General features: G+C 37.9%; 1 long non-coding RNA gene across 4 annotated transcripts in view; it reads left to right on the top strand.

Annotated features, from left to right (window-relative positions):
- Positions 1-21856, top strand: part of LOC118518170 (uncharacterized) — a 451497-nt gene that overhangs the window by 103765 nt on the left and 325876 nt on the right. For 2 of the 4 annotated variants that reach the window (XR_013442728.1, XR_004908490.2), the window contains exon 3: positions 21227-21321. This is a non-coding gene — a long non-coding RNA (uncharacterized LOC118518170). Of the gene's footprint in view, positions 1-21226; positions 21463-21856 lie in introns of those variants that run through there. The other 2 variants (XR_004908492.2, XR_004908491.2) reach the window with 2 other exon arrangements.

Raw genomic sequence — 21856 nt, 5'->3', positions numbered from 1 at the left:
TCTCTAAAATAATAAATAAATAAAATCTTTTAAAAAAATTTAAAAAAGTAAAAATAGAGATGTCATTGGAGATTTAAAAATTGCTTTATTTTTGTCTGGCTTATAGGCTCTGAAACAAGGTCTGCATTCTCTATTTCATATATGTTAGCAGCTGAGCATGTTGCAGACACTTATCCAGTGGCATTTAATAAAATGCCAAAATTAAAATTTTCTTTTGTTGTGAACATGCTATTAAAAGTGAAAGAAGAGCATAGAAGAAAAAGAGACAAGACAAATTAGAAAATGGGTAGATAAAATGAGAGTTGGCATGTGGATATTTTGCCGCATCTTCTTGAACATATTTGCCTTCCTGGGTTCTGCAAATGTGTGAATCCAACCAACTAAGTTGCATAAGCCAAATAGACTCAACTTAGATCATTTCTCCTAAGGTAAAAATAGGCAAAGTCATTCCTCCTTTAAGAATTCAACAATCAGAAAAGTATGGGTAAAATATGTAGTTTTGCATTATTTTTTTAATTAAAAATAACAGTATATTTTTAGAAAATAAATTTAATATAAATATTTTTTTATGAATCCCTTTGATTTATAAACCAGTTGGGAAGTAATCTGGCTTTGTAATGCAATGTTCATTCAGGGAAAATTTGAAAAGTACAGAATATAAGATCGCTGGCACTCATCACCTAGAAGTAAGCAATGTTAACATTCTATTTTATAGCTTTTGTCTTTTCCCCATTTATATTGAGAACATTTTCCACAATGAAATTGAGATTCTGTTGTACATATATTTCAAGTCAAATCTTGACTATATATTTTGAGTATATTTTCATGCTTTTATCATTAAATAGTCTTCTATATTATTTTAAGCATAATCTTGATTTGATATATTGAAACCAATACACACCAAACTGGAAATGACGTATATTTTAATTTTGACTAAAGTGTGTTATGTCTTTAAGTTTTAAGGTATTTCAGACAATATATTGAAAAAAAAAAAACATTTAAGGTAAGTTTTATGATGTCTAGCAACAAGTCTGGGCTGTCTTCAGCTCCTTTCCTCACTAATACTTGGTGGCAGCGACACTTTGGACATGTAAGGCAAACTTTGGCTTTGACTGCAGCATCCAGCCATGCCTGAGAGAGACTGGTGTGAAGAGTAAAATATTTAGAAAATTGTATTTACTGTTAATGGTAAAAACAAGCAAATGAACAAACAAATCCCAAAGCATGCACACACATGCATGTGCACACATATACACACATACATAATGCCATGCCACTGAGCAGGTGTGAGTCATTCACACAGCTGGAGTCTATTAATTGAAACTCTTCATGTGATAAGCAAATCTAACAACAAGAGAGTCTTCTGCACATCTAGAACTGTGTCTTTTCCCCATAAACCAGGTATCTCAACCTTGGCCAGACATTAGAATTACCCAGTAAGTTTCTAAAGCACATAGTAGTCTAGCCCTATCCCTCAAATTTCTCTGTGGAACCTGAGAATTAGTAAGTTTAAGAAATTCCCTAATGATCCTTATATTTAGCCAAGCATAAGAAGTGTTGCTTAAATGAATATTAAATTGCAAAATTGAGTTTTGAGCAAGTAAAATATAATTTTCTAATGAGAGCATAAACAAAAGGAGTAAGATGAAGTCAATTAACAGGGTAAAAATGTATTTTCAGTTTTCATGTTAACTTGGGCAGATATCATCTATGCAACATTTAAAATAAGCACAGAACATTTGTCTCTAGAAAAGTTTAAATGTAACCTATGAGCTTTTTCTAAATAGTATTACATATGTGTTAATACCTGTTTGTTGATGGAAAAATCTAAACTGTGAATAATTTGCTTTTTGTATTAAAAATATAACTATAAACTTAAAATGGAGATGGTTGTCCTCATAGAGTCTCATATCTATCTTTCAATAGCAAACAAAAGAATCATTCAGTTTTATGATGTGAATGTTCCAAAATAATTATTTTAAATTTACATTTTTTGTCTTGTACAAGAAGATCTTCAGCTATTTCAAATTTGTGAACAACAAACTGAAGTAATGTCAAATAAATACCATTACCATTTTTGGTTAAATTTGATTATATCGACTAGCTCTTTCAAATTAGAATGATTTAAAATTAAATCCTTTCTTAAATCAAGATAATAAAAATGTTCCAAAATGATTCTAAATCCATTCTGAGAAATACTGGTAAATCCCTCTATAATTAACTTACCTAAAGCAAGTTCACAGTGAAATTTGCCTTCTGTCTTCTCTATCACTGCCGAGAAAAATAGCCCCAAATCTGATTAACCAAATGTTGTTTGCCTATATTTTATATTGAGCTTTCTACCTAACATAATTTCCATACATTTTATATAGTCAATAGTTCAATTCGTGTTCATAAAGAGTCATTTAGGGGTGTTGGTTAAAAATTCAGATTCCTGGAATGATTTAGAATCATTCCTCTAATCTAGAGATTCCTAAGGATAGAATCTGAGAACCTGCATCTTTTTTTTTTTCTTAAAGATTTATTTATTTATTTGAGAGAGAGAGAAAGAGTGCAGATGGAGGGGAAGAGGGAGAGAATCTCAAGCAGACTCCCCGCCAAGCAGCAAGCCCGAAGTGGGGCTCCATCTCACGACCCTGGGATCATGACCTGAGCCAAAACCAAGAGTCAGTCATTTAACTGACTGAGACACTCAGGTGCCCCAAGAATCTGCATCTTTAAAACAAACCTCTCTGTCTATTCTGTTGTAAAGAATAGTGGTTTGCACTTGAGGAAATGTTCATCTCATTGTGTGTATTCCTAGGTATTTTGGAAAGATGATGCTGTGTTGTGTACTTCATAAGCATTGAGAAGAAAATTAAGGGCATGTTACTTTTCTTCCCCCTCACAGGTCCAGAGCTATTCTTAACAAGGAGTAGGCCAGCCACCCGTGCCCTGTGATTTTTAGGGTGATTCAAACTCTTTTTTTCCCCAAGAATATACTCTTCTTCCCTTTGTTGATGTACTTTATGTCCCAAAGGTAAAGCCTCTAATGTGTTTTAGACTAATAAGCTTAAATTAGAAATATCTAAGAGACAAATGCATCTATTTAAATTCACCCTGGGTGTAAGTGAATGGAATCTTCCTGGAGAAAGAACTGCAGTGGCAACAGGAATGTTAAGGGCTTTCACAGGAATATTAAAGAGGGGTGGGCTCTGCAGGGATAGGAAAAATGGCTCAACAAGCAAAATCCCTGAACATTGAAGAAACGATACCTCTAACACATTTGCTCTGTCTTGGTTTAGCATTCTCTACCTATCTGTAAGTTCCTAAGGTCAGTGTCTCTCTTACATTTGTTTGAATTTTTCTGAACCTTTTTTGTGTTTGACACCTAAAAGGAAGACAACAACTACTCAATTTTAGATGATAAAATCTCTGGGACACCTGGGTGGCTCAGTCAGTTAAGCGTCTGCCTTCGGCTCAGGTCATGATCTCAGGGTCCTGGGATCGAGCCCTGCATCAGGCTCCCTGCTCAGCGGGGAGCCTGCTTCTCCCTCTGCTTGTGCTCTCTCTCTCTCTGACAAATAAATAAATAAAAATCTTTAAAAAAAGGAATTATTATAAAAAATAAATGATAAAATCTCTCGGTCACTTTAAACTTACTTCTCTCTCTCTGACTCCACCTTTAATCGGACACCATGTCCTGTTGTTCTGCCTCCTAATGATCTCATTGGTGACATCCCCTTGCCCTTTCCTTGCTTGGCACTCTACTCATTTCCTTCCTTTCTCTCTGATTGAGTCTTTTTTTTCTATTGAAATTTGTCTTCCATATCAAAACAAAGTTTGGGGTGCCTGGGTGGCTCAGTCGGTGGAGCTCGACTCCTGGTTTCAGCTCAGGTCATTATCTTGGGGTCGTGAGATCGAGCCCTGCATCAGACTCTGAGCTGGGGAATCTGCTTGAGATTCTCTCTCTCCCTCTGCCCCTTCCCCCACTCTCTCTGTCTCTCTCTCAAATAAATAAATCTTTAAAATAAAGCAAAGTTACTCCCGATTGCCTACAATATAACATTCTCTAAAATATATTCCCAAGGACAGTGATTTCCAGAAAATGGAATTCCATTTGAATTTCCCTATTCAAATAAGTCTGTAAAATAATTTCTTTGTGATTGCTTAGAACATTTATAGACAAAGTATTCTCCAACGACATGTGCTATTCAGCATTTCCCAAGCTTATTTGACCAGCAGCTCATTTTTGTGAACATTTCTTGGCCTTTAAGAAGAACTATGTATCTCATACTGTGGTACTCAGCCCTTTCAAGACTTTCCCCCATACTATGTATCTGTGTTCTTTCCCACCACTTTCTGCCATACATTTCACACACAGCATCGCTGGCTTTGGTTAATTTTCAACACTCAGGTGCCTGTCCATGCTTCCGTAGAGCCTGATTGCTCTTCCTGGGATGTCACCTGCCTTTAGTTATCACTTCAACATTTGCTCTTTTTTAAAATGTCTTTATGTTTTTACTTCTTTTGAAAAGCCCATATTTATTATCTCCTCCATATAGTCTTTTCACTACATTATCATTACATCTGTGAAATGGCTTCATTAGGGCACACAGAACAGTCTGTTTTTCATGGATGCTTATTCTTTCTCTAGAGTAAGCCACCTAAAGCCAGTAACTATTCATCTTGGTCTCTCAAGAAATCTGCTTCTCAGTATATGCCAAGTGAATGAGTGAATGTACAAATAAATTTTCATCTCAGCTGATACTTGTTTACTGGCCAGAACTGCTGAATTAAAGTGGTTTGCCTTTATACAACCTCCAAATTCCACTTGTATCCCAATTAATATGATTAGAACATAGTAGGTTTGATTCCATGTCATTCACAGTGTCCATTCAAGTCTCTGCTTGTTTCAACCAGTGTTGTCTCCTGGATGGTCCTCGAGTGCTCACTGTGTTTCTTCTGAATGTAGATATTCTTGTGATGTGTTTGAAAAAAGATGAGTTATTTTTTATAGGACCCAGAGATAGAACACTTAAGATTATCACGAAGTTCTCCTTTCACTTTTATGTTTTGGTTTCTTTTTAAACTGAGGGTTCTAGAGGGGAGGGGGGTGGGAGGATGGGTTAGCCTGATGATGGGTATTAAAGAGGGCACGTTCTGCATGGAGCACTGGGTGTTATACGCAAACAATGAATCATGGAACACTACATCAAAAACTAATGATGTAATGTATGGTGATTAACATAACATAATAATAAAATAAGGAAAAAAAGATTAAGCCTCCAGCTGGCATTTCATGGTAAAAAAAAAAAAGTAAATAAAAATAAATAAATAAATTTCCATTTCAGAGAGCTCTAAACCTCACTATTTTATTTTTATTTATCAAGCAATATGATGTATATTATATACCAGATTCTAGGCAACTTAGAAGTATTAACTCATGTCATCCTTATAAAAACTCTACCCGGCAGATACCATTGTTATCCATATTTTACAGAGGTGAAGTAAATTGCCTGGGTGGTGCTGTTAGAAGTAAGAATAGAATTTGATTCCAAGCAGTCTGGCTCCCAAGGTTGGCACTCTTAAGCAGCCAGCCATGCTACTTCTCACTGTGTTCTAAGTTTGCAGTATTTTTCAACCTTGTGCTAAAGAATCACTGAGCATTTCTTAGGAGCACATGTCACTTTATTGAAATTGCCTGGGTGGCTCAGTGGGTAAAGCGTCCAACTCTTGGTTTCAGTGCAGGTCATGATCTCCGGGTCGTGAGATTGAGCCCTGCATCGGGCTCTGTGCTCAGCCCGGAGTCTGCTTGAGATTTTCTCTCTCCCTCTCCCCCTCCCTCTCCCACTCATGCTTTCTCTCTCTCTCTCTCTCATATAAATGAATAATTTTTTTTAAAGAAATCACTTAAAAGCTCAGTGAAAAAAATTTTTTTTCATTTTAGCTAGTTGGTAAAAAGTATATAAATCCCTAAAGAAACTTGAAGGTCACTTATAGGAATGGATTTATGTCTCCAAATGTAATCATTATAGACTTCCAATATCAAGAAAGTAAACTGATTTTAAAATGATGGCAAGCAAGCATTTCAAGTCAATTATAATATTTATTAAAAAATTTAAATATAATGGGTTTAGTTATATCAATAGATTTTATCTGAGACTCAGTGATCTTAAAGAGATTAAGCCAAAGCCAGCCAGAAACTTTTACATGAGGAAGATGTACACGTCTGTTGGCTGTAGACTGTTTTCAGTGCCCAATAAATAAAATCATCAAGGCAATGTAACTTCAAAAATATTGGGTGTGTGAGGAAGAATGGCAGAAAGGAAAACCATAGAAGGAGGGAAGAGAAATTATGAGCCTTAAGAGGGTTGAACTCATCAGTTCATTCCTCTGTTGTCTACATGAAGTGGAGAATGTAAATGTAGGTCGGTAAAGAAGGGATCGTAAGAGCAGCCATGATCTCAGAACACTAAGTATCAATTATCATCTCATTTAATTACTATCACAGACTGTGGGGTAGATGGTGTTATCATCACGTTATTCCTTATAAGAGTCAGAGCAGTGGTTCACACTCCGGTATTGGCCCTCAGAGTTAATGCTCAACCGATATGCTAGATTACCTCTGTGGAGGAGAAGGCAGGCAACCACATGAGGGTAGAAATCAAATAATGGCATCTTTCTTGGATTTCCTTATTGTATTAGTTACAAAATTTTCCAAAACTTAGCAACATATAGCATCAAATATTAATTACCTCACAGTTTCCGTGGAATCTAGGTGTGGCTGAGCTGGGCACCTCTGGCTCAGTGTCATATGAGGTTGCAGACGAGCTGCCAGTCGGAACTGAAACCACCTCGTGCTCAGCTGGGGCTGTAGAATCCTCTTCACGGCTCCCTCACGTAGCTGTTGCAGGACTCCTGTGAAGGCCCTTCCCCAGCTCGCTCATGCAGGCGCCAGCAGGCTGCCTCACCTTGCTCACCGTGTGGGCCTCCTCCACAGGCAGCCTGAGTGGCTCCATGATTGATGGCTCACAAAGGAGATAGAGCTACAGTAGGTCCAGGACGAAAGCCACTGTCTTTTTGGAACCTATCCTTGGAAGTGGCACTTCATCACTTTTGTGTATTTTGTTAGAGTGAATTGACAGACCTAGCCCCACAGTCAAGGCGAGGGGATTACCTAAGAGCCCGAATACCAAGAGGCAGGGACCACTGGGCTACTTTAGAGCTGGCCTACCAAAATTGTGATAGACATTGTTTATTTTACCTCAGTCATGTTTCTGATACCTTCAGGATTCTAGCAGAGGAAGCTTGGAGTTAAAAGGTTAGTGTTTATTAAACCTAACTTAATTTTAAAACTTGATTGTCGGAGAAGTATTCAGTCTAGTTTTCTCTGTGGTGTCTTTTTTAAGATGTGTCACAACAGAAGAATGTTAAGAATTTGTCAAGTATCTCAAGATTAAAAATAGGATAAGAAGATTACAAAAACCTGGATGTACTATTTCATGAGGTTGACAGGTTTAAAAAAACAAAAGATTTTGCCTGTCTTTTGGTTAGTACAAAGAGGCATCTTGCACCAAATAATTTACTGAATAATTTTTGTAAAGAAACTTTAGCATAAAATCAAAGGTGGAAACAGTTGTATTACATGGTGGCTTGTGAAGAAAATGGAATGGAATGAAATAATTATTGTTTCTTTTTGACAGATACAATAATGATAATACCTAAGGAATGTTCATGTAGGTTGAATCCTATAGTCTGGAATTTGAGTAAAGTATAGTAAATATCATTCATCTTAGGGGATCATTGATCAATAATTATTTTGAGCCCCTTCTGTGTGTAAGTCACGGTGGAAAAGTAAATGAGATCCTGAAATCTCATGGTTTGCAATTCCTTCATTCATAAACTAATTCATCAAGATGCTAATTGAGAGCCTACTATGTGCACAGTGTCACCTGCTAGAGTAGTAGGGCAGGAAAAAGATTTTTAAAATCCATCAATCTGATTCTAGCCTTTCAGGATCTCATGTTCTTGGATTTCAATCTGAGTCATTTTTGTATATTTTATTTTTCAATTATAGCATGTTGTTCCTAGTGGAAATTTAGTAGACCCATGCTGAATTACCTATTAGTTTTCTTTCAGTTCATCAGTGTGCTATACTCTGAGCAATTTCTACCACCCTTCTCCTGGAAGATGACTACTTATTTTCAGTACTTAACTTGAGAACTCATCACCTCTGGGAAGTCTTCTCTGATCACTTTTTAGGGTGGTTCCTTGCTCATCTTTTGTGCTTTTCTAGCCATATGGATTATTCTTCTCATATCACTTAGTGCCCATTTTCTTTTTAAACCATGAATCCCATTTTCAGAGGTTTAGCAATATTGATTTAGTATCTATTATATGCCAGGCACATCACTAGGCATTGGGTATATAGCAGTGAACAAAACCTAGTAGCCAGTCTGGAAAACAGTATGGAGGTTCCTCAAACTGCCCTGCAATCCAGCAATTGCACTACTAGGTATTTACCCAAAGGATACAAAAATACTAATTCCAAAGGATACATGTACCCCAAGATTTATAGCAGCATTATCTACAATAGCCAAATTATGGAAATAGCCCCAGTGCCCATCGACAGATGAATGGATAAAGAAGAAGAGGTCTATATACACAATGGAATATAACCCAGCCATCAAAAAGAATGAAATCTTGCCATTTGCAAGGATATGAATGGAGCTAGGGAGTATTATGCTAAGTGAAATAAGTCAGTTAGAGAAAGACAAATACCATATGATTTCATTCATATGTGGAATTTAAGAACCAAAACAAATGACCAAAGGGAGAAAAAAGAGAGAGAAGCAACCCGAGAAACGGACACTTAACTACAGAGAACATACTGAGGGTTAGCAAAAGGGAGGTGGGTGGGAGGATGGGTTAAATAGGTGACAGGGATGAAGGAGGGCGATTGTTGTGATGAGCACCGGGTGATGTATGGAAGTGTTGAATCACTATATTGTACATCTGAACCTCGTATTACACTCTATGCTAACTAACTGGAATTTAAATAGAAATAAAACAGAACAAAATCAGACTCTACTGCCATGGGGCTTATGTTCAGTAGAATGAGACAGATAATAAATAAATAAATGTATTCTAAGCACTCTAAAGACAAAGTGGGGGGATAAGGAGATAAAGTGAGTGAGTGAGGGAAGGCAGGGCTGTCTTAGACAAAGAGGTCAGGAAGGTGTCTTTGAAGTGATGATATTTGAGGTGATCTAGAGGAAGGGACGGAGGAAGCCACGGGCACAGGGCATTCCTGGAGGGCGGACAGTGGGCGCAAAGGCCCTGAGCCGAGAGTACATTTGATGTGCTGAAGGAGCAGCAGGGAGGCCTTTGTGCCCGGAGCAGAATGGCTGTGGGCAGGTGGGGCAGAAAAGTGTTGAGATGTGAGGTCAGAAAGATTTCCAGGGGTCACAGCACATGGGACTTTGCGGGCCTGAGGACTCCTAGTACCTGACACATATGATTGGTGTTTAGTGAGCACACATTTGATATTGTTAGTTTAGGTTGGGAGTATAAGAGCAATATTATCTAATTATATATTCATATTATTATCATTAATGTACTTTGAGTAGTGAATCAAAACGTTTGCTGCCCAATAGAATCACCTCGGGATCTTTGGAAAAGGCTAATTCTGGGTCACATGGCAGACACATGACATCAGGATCTCTGCGGGCAGCATCCGGATTTTTAAAGCTCCTTAGGGGATTTCGGATAAGTAGGAGAATCATTAACTTAGATCCGTGGGTCTCAAAGTGTGCCCACCAAGCAGCAGCATTGCAGATAATTAGAAATACCAAATCTTTGGCTCCATCTCATACCTATTGAATCAGAAACTCTGGGGGTGAGACTAAGCAATCTGTGTTTTAAGAAGCCCTCCAGGTGCTTCAAATGTGTGCTAAATTTGGAGGACCATGGTCTCAGAGGACTGGGCCGCATGCAGGCAAAACAGATGATACGTTGTGTGGTTTTAATTGTGGAGGGCCGTGTTTCCTACTACGTGTGCGCTGGCAAGAATACCTGACGTTTCACTGTTTGAGAACTATTTCTTTGGATTAAACTTTCTCTTTCTCATAGCCCTTTGTTTAAATAAAACATTCCTCTGGGACAGAGGTTGTTACTTAGTAGCACTTTGTTGTAAAGGAGCTATTAGAATGATTTAGCTGACAGAATGGGTGGTTTTGAATATGAGAATGGCTGAAGGTAGAGAAGATTTCTAGAAAAGAATGGAGATGAGATGATGATACAATCTTCCTATAACCTTAAAAGTATAATTAGGAGATTAGTAGATTTAATAAGATTTCAACACAGTCTAAATAGAATTTTCCAGTATTTTTTTCAAGGATATTTGAGAAATATGTTTATTTCTCATTTAATTAATTATGCACCTGATTCTGTATTACGTATGTCTGGAAATAATGATTTAGACACTTGCAGATTTGAAATAACACCAATATTTGTAATAGTTTCAAAGTGAAAGATTTGTTCAGTTGTTTTTTTTTAAGGAACAAAGGTCTTACTGTTTAGGTTTTTATCTGGCATCACTCTTCAGGAAATTTCCATATGGAAATCTCATCATCTTTCATCCTTTCATCCTCCTATAGAAAGCTACATTTTCTTTCACACAACTCCAATATTAATATGTACATTGGAGTTTCTTTTTCCTTTCCCCTTATCTGAGAATAATAATGAATGAGAGAAAGTGAATTATATAGCTCAGGGCCACTGCTGAGAGGCTGAGTTTGAACAATATGCTAATTCTGGTTTTAGTGTTCTTATCAATCCAGCAGGTTCATTCAGATTTAAGAATGCAGTATGCAAGTCTTTTGTTGTCCTGCTACACAAGTTTTCTCTTATAGAGAAAAATCAGCTTTTTCATAAAGGCTTAACCAGAGACAATACCTGATATTGTCTGCAAAGTGCAAGCAATATATCTTTGAAGCACTTGAATAATATTAGTATCTTGGCTGGGAACAGGAGAAAAAATAATCTAAAAAATAAGGATAATACAATTTTAAAAGAGAGTCTTCACGTGGCAGAGGATTTCTTTCAGCTTGGTGACAGAGGACTCCAGATAAAAGTAGCGCTTGAGATGGAGCAAATGTAGATGCGGAAAGTAGGTCTTGGTATCTCCCATTTGTGTCCTCATACAGCCCTGAGGTAGATGACTGACCAAAGCATTGCTGAGACCAGCAACCACATATCAGAATCCATCTGTGGGATTTTTAAATGGGTAATTTCCCTCTGTATCATTCAACCAAGCAATACGCTTTCTTAATTTTTCCTCCTATTATTTTTTTCCAGATAAATCCACACCCTTGCTGGGGAGGTGAATGCAACCTTTGCAATGTCATATTGCCTCCTGAGAATCCCTCTTCTGACAAAACAGTGTTTCCTTAAATGCCAAATTCCTCTCATCTATTGTTTTTGCCTTGGAAACCAACTTTAGCAAAACAGGAAGGTCCTTTTCTTTTCATATTTCTTTCCAAACACGTAAAGCAGTGTCGTTTAGTGGAGCACTACACAGTTTGATGTCTTGAATCTGAATTCTCCAGCTATAAGGAGCATTAAACTACCAAATGTCTTTTCTCCTTTGCATATCTGAAGGCCTGGTTATTACATTTGATCACTCCTAGGCCTGGCTTTTTTTTGGTTATTGGATCACAGTGGGCAGGTACAAATGTATTCATGTGTAAATAACTCTCCCAAAAGCTAATGTAAGGTACCCCCAAAACCAATATAAAGGTAATTTTTATATAGTAAAAAATAAAATCACTATACAACTGATTGGAACTACAGTTAATAAAATGGCGAAACAACTGTACGAATTCATATTTCACAAGTATGTATTTGGGCTTGCTCTGAAAGCTCAACCCACACATCCTCACGCTTACAGAATGCACAGAATACACATATATCTCTGCACAGACAAACATATTTTTCTCCCTTTTTCTTTCATATACATTGTGGATAAAATGCATCAGGCTTTAATGTCTGTCTCATAGTATGCAGATAATTTACTCATTATTTTTTGATTTAACAACTATTTATTGAAGGCAGTGTTGTGTGGATACAAATAAGGTCTGTGCATATAGATAATAAGGTCTATGTATCAGGGAGCCTATTTTCTAGTGGGTGAGGCAGAATAACCAAGGAAACAAATACATAAACAAGATAGGCAGAGTGGTAGGCAGAAAACAACAGGGTAATCTCACAGAGACTGCAAGGGAGACTGTAGCACACAGCAGGATAACATAATAGGGATGTTAAATAGATTAATAGATACACGTATGTCTACTAAATGGTAGGACTTTGGAGGTGAGCCATAAATGATGACAATGAACCAGTCAGGAGAAAGCTGGGAGAAGACGAAATGTGCCAGGTCTGTGGGTGGGCAAGAGGGGACATGTCCAAGGAAAAGAAAGAAGGTTTACTGTGGCTGGAGTGTATTGAGCAAGGTGGGGAATGCTATGTGACAGTGGTGTTGTAAGAGCCAGACTCTGAAAGCCTTGTGGACCAAACAGGATTCTGGGTTGTATTCTTTCAGCCACAGTGAATATTGGAAGGGATCTGTGTAAGTTCCTCTGTGATAGAAGATAAAGACTTGGACAAGAACTTTGAGAACAGACATAACCAAAGATATATTTTAAAGATAGAAGAAGATTGACTATTCACAGTATCCATATTGATTTACTAACTATTCTCTTTAGATATTCTAAACATGGCACAAAGAATGTTCCTTTTAAATGTCTAAAAAATTGCCTTGGAGCAAAGATTACTTAACTAACCCTCAAGGGTATCTTCTTGATAAAATAGTTACTTAGTAAAAATAGTGGCAAATGGACAAAAGAGCTTAAATTTTTTTAAAAGATTTGTTTTATTCATTTGAGAGAGAGAGAGAGAGAGCACATGAGTGGGGGATGGGGGAGCAGAGGGAGAGGGAGAAGCAGACTCCCCACTGAGCAGGGAGCCTGATGCAGGGTCCATTCCAGGACCCTGAGATCATGACCTGAACCAAAGGCAGAATCTTAACCGACTGAGCCACCTAGGTGCCCCCCCCAAAGCTTATACTTAAGACCAGATATTTCAATATATGTATATTCAGTTTAATTTCCCATATCATGGTAGAGTTGAAATACTGCAGAGGAAAGATATCATTTTACTCACACACACACATACACACACACACACACGCACCCACACACACCTGTGTTTTATATCCATCACATCTTTAGAAATGAAAGCATTGTTCCCTGGCATTTCCATGATTTCAGGAAGTGCTGTATTCACCTCTGCCATGGACTGATTATTTGTGTCCCACCTAAATTCCTGTTGCAATCCTAACTCCCGAGGTGATGTATTAGGAAATGAGAGGCCCCAGACAGTTCCTTTGCCACTTAAGCCACATGAATATATAGTGAGCGTCTGACCATTAAACATCAGCAAATTAGAAATTGTGGTTTCAACTTTTGACAGTCATTGAAAACAGCACATATCTAGACTAACTCAGAGATGTGAAATAAATCATATATATCTTCTTTTGGAACTTGGCATCATTGTCCCAAGGCTATAGTTAGGCTTCTGTTAGGGGCAGACTATCCCCGGGGAACATTAGTCCAGATTAATAATCCAGGAAGAACCATGTGATGTCTAAATGGAGGGAACACAACCAGATGTATTAATCTGATAAATAAAAATATGACTAAAAGAAAGAAGGAATCATGTGCAGTGGGTAAGAACATTGGCTTTGGGCTCAAACAAACCTGAGTTTTATTAATGGCTCTATACCCAGTTACTAGATGATTTTAAGCAGGTGGCTTTACATCTTGGAGCCTCAGTTATTTCTGTATAATGTAGGTAATAATAGCCACAGGCTCTGAGGGAAAAAGGAATGAAACAATACGCAGAAGGTGCTTAGCAAAGGTCAGATTAAAGGTCTCTCTGATGCCCTTATTTAAAAGTGTAATTCGGGATCCGAAGGGATACGTGCACCCCGATGTTTATAGCAGCAATGTCCACAATAGCCAAACTATGGAAAGAGCCAAGATGTCCATTGACAGACGAATGGATAAAGAAGATGTGGTGTGTGTGTATATATATATATATATATATACACACACACACACACACACACACACACACACACACACACACACACAATGGAATATTATGCAGCCATCAAAAAGAATGAAATCTTGCCATTTGCAATGACGTGGATGGAACTGGAGGGTATTATGCTGAGCAAAATAAGTCAATCAGAGAAAGGTAAGTATCATATGACCTCACTGATATGAGGAATTCTTAATCTCAGGAAACAAACTGAGGGTTGCTGGAGTGGGGGTGGTGGGAGGGATGGGGTGGCTGGGTGATGGGCATTGGAGAGGGTATGGGCTATGGTGAGCGCTGTGAATTGTGTAAGACTGTTGAATCACAGACCTGTACCTCTGAAACAAATAATACATTATATGTTAAAAAAAAAAAAAGATAGCAGGAAGGGAAAAATGAAGGGGGGGGAATCGGAGGGGGAGAAGAACCCTGAGAGACTATGGACTCTGAGAAACAAACTGAGGGTTCTAGAGGGGAGGGGGGTGGGGGGGATGGGTTAGCCTGGTGATGGGTATTAAAGAGGGCACATACTGAATGGAGCACTGGGTGTTATATGCAAACAATGAATCATGGAACACTACATCAAAAACTAATGATGTAATGTATGGTGATTAACATAACATAATAAAAAAAAAGTCATTGTCTAAAAAAAAAAAGGCTTTTCTGAGGGGCGCCTGGGTGGTGCAGTCAGTTAAGCATCCAACTCTTGGTTTCGGCTCGGGTCATGGTCTCAGGGTTGTGGGATCGAGCCCCACATCAGGCTCTGCGCTCAGCATGGAATCTGCTTGGGACTCTCTCCTCTCCCTCTCTTCTCCCCCCTCCCCGCCTGCTTTCTCTCTCTAAAATAAATCAATAAATCTTAAAAAAAAAAAAAAAGTGTAATTCCATCACTTCTCCCAGCATTCTTGATTCCCCCATACCTTGCTTTCCTTTTGCTTTTGTTACAGAGCACTTAATCACCTTTTAATAAACAGTGGCATTTATTGTATTGTTTATTGTGTCTCTCCTGGTTAACATAAGCTTCACAAGAGAAGAGACCTTTGTGTGCCTTTGTTCACTGTATATTTCAAGACTGGAGAACAATGCCTGACACATAAACACAAATGGATATATTCAAGAAACATAATGAAGTCCAGCTAATAATTATAATCCTCAGTGCTGACTCTAAATTCTACTTCCCTGGATTCTCACTGTACTCTCAGAGACACAGTCCAGTTTCCTGGGCAATAGAAAGAGAGAAAGGAGAAAAACCTGAACCAGTGGTTCTTGGCCTTGATTTACAGAAGAATCACCTAGGGAGCTCTTGAAAAATTCAGATTACCAGGCTACAGATTTCATCAAGAAAACTAGAGTCAGTAGTGATGAGGATCAGGCAGCAGTATTTACATTTTTTTATGAAGATTTTATTTATTTATTTGACAGAGACACAGCGAGAGAGGGAACACAAGCAGGGGGACTGGGAGAGAGAGAGGCAGGCTTCCTGCTGAGCAGGGAGTCCGATGTGGGGCTTGATCCCAGGACCCCGGGATCATGACCAGAGCCGAAGGCAGACTCTTAACGACTGAGCCACCCAGGCATCCCGGTATTTACATTTTTGTTCTATATTTCATTCTGTAGACAAGCTTGAGATCCATCGATCTAAGCCATGACTGCTACAGTTGCTACAAGTCCCAACCAAATTATGCTGGTCAGTGATGCTTATTTCCTAAGCCAGCTCCTTCTTCATGACAGCCAAGAGCAAAATGGTGATGGTAAGACAGAGTAAGCATGCAAAACCCCTTGACATTTTGCTACTAAGTTTAAGCAAATTGTTGGAAGAAACAATAAATACATTCAAGACTCAGCAGAAGAGAGCATATAAACTAGAATCAGTTCTTTTTTTTTTAAATAGAGAAAAAATTGGCATATAACATCATATTAGTTTCAGGTGTGCAACATAATAATTGGGTCTTTGTATACACTATGAAGTGATCAACACAGTAAGTCTAGTTAATGTACATCACCATACAACTGACCCCCTTCACCCATTTTGCCTACCCCTCAACACTTTCCCCCCTTCACAACCACTGGTCAGTTCTCCATGCTTATGAGTTTTGTTTAGCTTGTTTTGTTTTTTATGTTCTTCATGTAAGTGAAATCATATAGTATTTGTCTTTGATTTATTTCACTAAGCATAATATTCTCAAGTTTCATCCACGTTGTCATAAATGGTAGAATTTACTTTTTTATGGCTGAATAGTATGAAATAGATATGAAATATATATGACATAGATATATTATCACATCCTTTTTTATATATTCATCCATCCATGGACATTTAGGTTGTTTTCATATCTTGGTTATTGTAAATAATGCTGCAATGAAAATTGGGGTGAATATATCTTTTCAAATTGCCGCTTCCATTTTCTTTAGGTTAAATACCCAGAAGTGGTATATAGCTAACTCATATGGGAGCTCAATATTTAATTTTTTGAGGAATCTTCATGCCGTTTTCCATAATGGCTATACCAGTTTGCATTCCCACTGATAGTGGATGAAGTTTCCTTTTTCTTCACAACCTCTCCAACCCTTATTATTTCCTGTCTTTTTGATCAATTTTAACCATTTTTAATTAAAATTCTTTCTTGTCATTACCTCACATCTTCTTAAGAGACATGTTCAGTAGACTTGTCTTCAGATGTCCCTCCAAATAAGACACTCATTTCTCTGATTCAAATGACCGTTTGGTTCATCTGCTTGTGATTTATGATATCACAGTGCTATTATGGATAATGCATGGCCTCATTGCTAGGTTAACCAGGAGTATGCTTGTTCCCCTTTACTGAAATCCTAATTCTCCTGAGTCAGCTGTTTTTTGGTTATTCTCACTCATGCGGTCCAAAGAAGGTGAAATGTTCTGCAGTGCTGTTAGCTTTCTTCCTTGTTTTGCCTGTTTCGCCACAAAGAATGAGTGAATGGTACATTGGTTCACTTATTATATTTCTGTCAAACACAATATAATAAATTCCATTTCTTTTGAGTATTGCTCACAAAAATTTTTAGTATAACTTTACCACCAACATTAGTAGAACTATGAATAAGGGAAATGTGATTTGCTGAAGTTCATCAACTCAATGGCAGGATGAAAACTAGAACATGAGCATTTTGATGAAAGATGAAAAAAAAATAATGATCTAATTCCATACTCATGTGAATAACATCAAAAATTAAATGTTGAAATTTTATCTGGTTCCTATCCCTTTATCCTTATCATCATTTAGCAGATATATCCCAGAACTGAGTGTAACAGAGATTGACTAGCTGTCCACCAAACCAGATTCCTTGTTATCCTGAGCCTGTAGACTACATTTCCCAAATACACTTGCAGTTAAGCCCAGGTGACTGAGTTATAGCCAATAGGATGTGAGGAAAATGACACACCAACACACACACACACACACACACACACACACACACACACACCATTTCTAGACTTAGCTCATAAAACCTCCAAAACATAATTCATTCTCTGCTCCTATCCTTTGGCCAAATGCAGAGGACACTGAAGCCCTAGAAGAGAGAGAAGCCACAAGAGACAAGGTTCCAGGGCCTGGCCACTGGGAAGGCTGCCCACCAATCAAGGAATATCTGTTTTAGATTTCCTGAGAGCAAGGAATATGCTTCCCTTATGCAAAGCCACTGAGATCTGAAGGTTTACTTATTATAGCCCCTCATTGAAAAATTTCTCTTTAAACAAAGATATTTTATTTCAAGTAATGATAGCGCATTCTAAGAATGCCCATAGAGCTTAATGAGAAAAGTGGCCCCTTCCCTACACTGCACTAAACTCTGACCTTCTACTAGTCTTTTATTTCATTTCCTACTCCTCTATTCTTCCTCTATTCTCTATGGAGACAGCCTTCAAAGTAATCCATGGCTGTCCGTTCTTCCCTATTTTGGCCACATCTTCAACGCTCAGGAAATAAAACAGTCTTTCTATTCATGCTTCACAAATTCATAATATTTAGCCAAACCACTCACCCAAGACTTACTCACACATTTGGAGCAATCTAAAGTTAATACCAAATACCTGCTTGAATAAGTCTTTTTTTTTTTTTTTTTTTAATTAAAGAGAGAGTGTATGTGAACTGGGTGAGGGGTGGGGAGGGGCAGAGGGAGAGAGAGAGAGAGAATCTTAAGCAGACTTCCCTTTGAGTACAAAGCCTGACTTGGGGCTTGATTTCACAACCCTGAGATCATGACCTGAGCTGAAATCAAGGGTTGATTGATCAACGCCTGAGCTACCCAGGCACCCCCTACCCCTGCTTAAATAATTTTTTTAAAAGATTTTTATTTATTCATTTGAGAGAAAGAGTGAGAGAGAGAATGAGCAGGGAGAGGGAGGAGCAGACTCCCCACTGAGCAAGGAGCCCAATGTGGGACTCGATCCCAGGATGCTGGGATCGTGACCTGAACTGAAAGCAGATGCTTAACCGACTGAGTCACCCAGGTGCCCCTTGAATAATTCTTAATGATATTATATGTCTCCTTTGGATTCTGTTTATAATCCACTCTGAATATTTTCCATATCCACTCCCCTTCTTATACCTCAGATTTACTTAATGGCATTTTTTTCCTGTATTCTCTTAGTCCTGAAAATTTGGAATCAAATTTAACTCCTATCTTTATTAAATATCCAGTTTGTCATCCGTGTATCATCAGATTATACCATTTCTTCATTTGAAATACATTTCAGATTTACCCCTGACTCTCACATCTGACTGCTACTGCCTTCATGAAAGCTATCACCGCACAAACATATGCAATCGTTTATCCCACAAACCTAGGTCTCTCTTCTTCTTCTTTTTTTTTTTTTTTAAGATTTTATTTGTTTGAGACAGAGAGAGAGCAAGGTGGGGGCAGAGGGAGAGGGAGAAGCAGACTTCCCACCAAGCAGGAAGCCCGATGCAGGACTCGATCCCAGGACCCTGAGATCATGACCTGAGCTGAAGGCAGATGCTTTACCAGGCGCCCCAAACCTAGGTGTCTTCTACCACTGGTTGGTATGCCATTTAATTTTCTGCCTACTCTACTCAAGAACTCACACACTTATTAGCTCTATATTAATTTTAGATTTATCTGCCTGAAAGAATTCCTACCTAGCTTTTAATAAAAAAATCTTCAGTTTTAGGTTGTCTGATCTATGCATTTGTACATGTTTCTCCCTTCTTTCTCTTCTACATCTGTACAAATTTTATTTTATTTATTAATAAAATTAATAATAATATTTTATTATATATTTTATTATATAATAATATAATTAATAATAAAATTAATAGGGGCACAAATTTTAAACATTCTTTGAGGTTTCAGCTCATGTTACAGTTTATCCCTTAGTACTTTTCTTCAATGTGTTCTGTATTTACTGTGACTAAATCTTGGAATTTGCTCGATCCAGATGCTCTCTGAGGGCAGGAAATCGGTGTTATATTTTTTCATTATATAAAATATATTCACACATGTAAGAGAAGCAACCATACTCAAAGCCTAACTGCTTTAATATCTTTGCTTCCTCAAAAGCTTTTATTAAATTCTCAATGTTGTATTTATTTTCTCGACACAACTCTGAGTTAATGGGCTCTGTATCCAGAGTGTTTCTTGACTTTGAAATCATCAAATTCTTGTTTCTTTGGTGTATACAATTAAATGTTTTAAATTAGACTGATTACACTTTACTTCTACCAGTACCCTTTCATAGATGATACCAAACTATGTTATTTTCCCCTCAATTCTCAGGTAATAAATATCTATGGGGATATTATGGAGACTTACTTCTAACTCCTGGCTATAATGTCGGAGAAATCTTCTTGAGGATACTCAGAATAATGGCACCTAGAAACCTCAGTCTCTGCAATAAAAACTAATGTGAGTTTATCTCCTCATAAGCTTACAGAACTAAAATAAATGTATTTCTTACTGCTTCTGTGAAGTTCTGTGGTGCCAAGAACATAGGTTTATTTGGATTCATTCATCTAATTTAAAAAGCTGTGTCTGGCTAAGTCTTTCTAGATTATATCGGACAGAGTTACCATGGCTCTGCACTTAGGGTAATTATCAAAATATATTTGCAAGGCACTCTTCTTGAGAAACATATCCTTCCCTTTGACTTTGCAAATTGTGAAGGAAATTGTTCAGTGCAGGAGGTGAAGAGGGTGTAGTTTGAAGAGTGTGTTTTTAAAGTTCTATAATTAAAAGCATGACCTCGGCTGAGGATCAATTGTAGGTAAGCAAAAATTAAGCTGCCCTTTACTACATTATCACTTGGTACATGTTGAGGAAAAAGTGTGATTAATAAACTAAAAAGTAATTTTCAGTTAATTGACTTTTTTTTTTTTTAAAGATTTTATTTGTTTATTTGACAGACGCGTAGAGAGAGAGCACAGATAGGCAGAGTGACAGGCAGAGGGAGAAGCAGGCTCTCCGCTGAGCAGGGAGCCCGATGTGGGGCTCGATCCCAGGACCCTGGGATCATGACCTGAGCCGAAGGCAGCCGCCTAACGGACTGAGCCACCCAGGTGCCCCTCAGTTAATTGACTTTCATCAGACTGTGATGCTACCGAGCTGAGATCCTGGGTAGATCCGTGTTTGGGACTAGTAGGCTGTACAAACCTTCAAAGATGTCGCCAGCTCCAGTTGATTCATTAAAACCCTTTTGTTAGCAAGGAGACGCCGATGGGGAGTTCGAAGGAATATGTGCCGCCTTCAAATTCATTGCAAAGACTGGGAAAAAAGTGAAGTACGTTTGGTGTCCAGTGCAGTACCTATCATTTAAGGAGCCCTCAATATGCCTCATTGAATGTGACTTCGTTACCAAACATCAGCGGCTTAATCATCTCAAAAATAGCTCAAGATAGGAAACAGGATCTGAATAAAACTCCCCTTGATTAGTGGATTAAAACAAGTTGTGTTAGCAAATTTGGAAACTAGATGCAGAAGTTCACATTCAGTAAATGGGTACACATATTTTCTTTTTTTTTTTAGGCAAGCTTCCTCTTACACTGTTGTATTATCGTTTATTTACTTACGCGTACTTTCATCAAAACAGGTGCTGAAATACTAACGCTGTGTCAGACCCAGTGCTGGACAAACCATCATTCGAGCCTCAGGATTGGAACACTGCTCTGCGGTGAGCTACAAGAGGTCATGGCAGAACTTTTTTTTAAAAATTATTTTATTATTATTATTATTTTTTTTTACAGTACTCTGTGTATTTATTGAAAAAATCTGCGTTTAAGCCTACCCAAACTGTTCAAACTGTGTTGTTCAAGGGTCAACTGTATATATTACTTGTCTTTAAAAATAAATAATTTCAGGTGGTTCTACTTATAAACTAGTGGACCTGTCTCTTTATCCAGGACCTAAATTGTGTTCTTTTTTATTTTTATTTTATTATGTTATGTTAATCACCACACATTACATCATTAGTTTTTGATGTAGTGTTCCATGATTCATTGTTTGCGCATAACACCCAGTGCTCCATTCAGTATGTGCCCTCTTTAATACCCATTATTTTTTAAGATTTTTATTTATTTAACACAGAGAGAGAGAGCTCACAAGCTGGGGAAGCGGCAGGCAGAAGGAGAGGGAGAAGCAGGCTCCCTGCTGAGCAGAGAGCCCAACGCGGGACTCGATCCCAAGACCCTGGGATCATGACCTGAGCTGAAGACAGATGCTT

The sequence above is a fragment of the Halichoerus grypus genome, chromosome 12 (genome assembly GCF_964656455.1).
Source record: "Halichoerus grypus chromosome 12, mHalGry1.hap1.1, whole genome shotgun sequence".
NCBI classification, from domain to species: Eukaryota; Metazoa; Chordata; class Mammalia; order Carnivora; family Phocidae; genus Halichoerus; species Halichoerus grypus.
Note: the sequence above shows the minus strand (reverse complement) of the source record. Positions and strands in the feature narration are given on the sequence as shown.